The following is a 1,708-nucleotide window of genomic DNA, read 5'->3' as shown; positions in this document are numbered from 1 at the left end:
CCCCACTCCGGAATATTGAGGTACTGTGTATGCTGAGACCACACACACCCCAGCTCGGGAACAGGAGGCAGAGAGAGATCAAAGACACATGATGACTATACAGGACACAAAGCAGCCAGGAGGACTTACTATGAGCGCTCTGGAGACGGGACATTGCAGAGCTGACAGCTAGGAACACACTGCAACCTCAGCAGCTGGAAAGTCAGCACACAGAGAAGCGGGGGAGGGGCGGGGCTGACATCACACTGGACGGAGCTCCATAACTCTATCTCAGGACATTTGACTGCTGCTGGGTCTGTGCTCCTCCGGCGGCTTCTTGTGTTGTTTGTACAATAGCGCCGGCTCTGCGCGGGACTCATTTTCCACCTGGCTCCTTCAATTTTGAAATCCGACTTTTGTTGAAACGCGTTGTTGGAAAAGGATCCACCACGGCTCAAATTTTGGGTTTGGATGGCCAAAAGTTGCATCTATACAAACAAATGTGTTAATACTTTTACTAACGTACAATAGCTTCTTCACTGGGGTTCTGTCCTGATTATGATTAGTCTTCCTGTATATGCAGTATTTTAAAATGAAATTGTACAGTAGGTTAATGATATGTCTTGTAGTACCACGTCCATTTTAAAGTAATGGCCCACCCCTAATTAAAGTATATTCTCCACCTATAATGGCTTGCTTGACACACAGCAAAAACAGGTGTCCCTGGAAATCTTTATGAAGTGTTGGCAAATATGGAGTAGGGGGGTTTCATAGTTTCTTGCATCGGGGCCCTGAGGTTTCTATTTATGCCTCTGCACTACACCTTTTATAAGTTTGCTAGACATCCCATTCTAAAACCATGGGCATTAATATGGAGTTGGCCCCTCTCTTGCCGTAACAGTCTTTCCTGGGAAGGCTGTCCACAAGATTTTGGCTGTGGGAATTTGTTAATAACCGGTTCCCGTCCAGTGGCCATATATAAAAACGGCCAGACAGGAGCCTTCTAGATGCTGGTGGGTGTTTTAAAACGTCCGTGTGCCCCTGGCCACTCAAACTGTCAAAATTTGAAACAGCCAGCGATGGCTGTTTACATACAAGCGTTCCAGCAGCTGTAGAGTCCCCGATAGCTTGTATGTGGTGCTGCTCCGTGTGCCCCCCTGTGCTGCCTTTACCTGGTGTGGGCCCGGGACCGGCTTAATGGTTCTGTGCAGGGAGATCGGAGGGAGATCAGTACACAATGTCTCCATAAAGAGGATCTGTCACTGTAATTTGATATCACATAGGGGGATTCTTAGTCCCCTGTGTGATAACAATAAAGTTAAGTGTAAAAAAAAAAAAGTCACAAAAAATTAAAATTACACATGAAAAAAACAACACAAAATTTTTTTGAAGTCCCCCACCCCCACATACACACGCAAACATGCGTCGGGTGCGCATAAGTTCGAAAACAACAATTGCGCCCATTGCGCTGCACTTGTTTCATATTTTAGGGCCATTAATCACTGATAACATTAAACTGATGAGCGGCAAAAGCTTTTCAAGAGTCACCTATGGCCAGTTTTGGGTATGGCATTTTTTTTTTTAATTTCGCAAATGCACACAATTTTACGGCTTGATGTGTTTGGCGTCTATTTAACCGACATGACCCTGTCTTTGATATTTCATTTTATTGGGTAATAATTAAAGTTTCATAACATAACATAGGGAAAACAGTTTTTCCCCCCAAATG

The 1,708-nt window shown here is 44.6% G+C and overlaps 1 protein-coding gene across 1 annotated transcript in view; it reads left to right on the top strand.

Annotated features, from left to right (window-relative positions):
- The window catches only part of LOC108798945 (A disintegrin and metalloproteinase with thrombospondin motifs 2-like), a gene marked incomplete at its 3' end in the record, with an annotated part of 345,605 nt that overhangs the window by 26,291 nt on the left and 317,606 nt on the right, over positions 1-1,708 (top strand). The gene's annotated exons all lie outside the window — the stretch shown is intronic.

Source organism: Nanorana parkeri, unplaced genomic scaffold (genome assembly GCF_000935625.1).
Source record: "Nanorana parkeri isolate BGI_ZX_2015 unplaced genomic scaffold, ASM93562v1 scaffold1591, whole genome shotgun sequence".
Taxonomy (NCBI): Eukaryota; Metazoa; Chordata; class Amphibia; order Anura; family Dicroglossidae; genus Nanorana; species Nanorana parkeri.
Note: the sequence above shows the minus strand (reverse complement) of the source record. Positions and strands in the feature narration are given on the sequence as shown.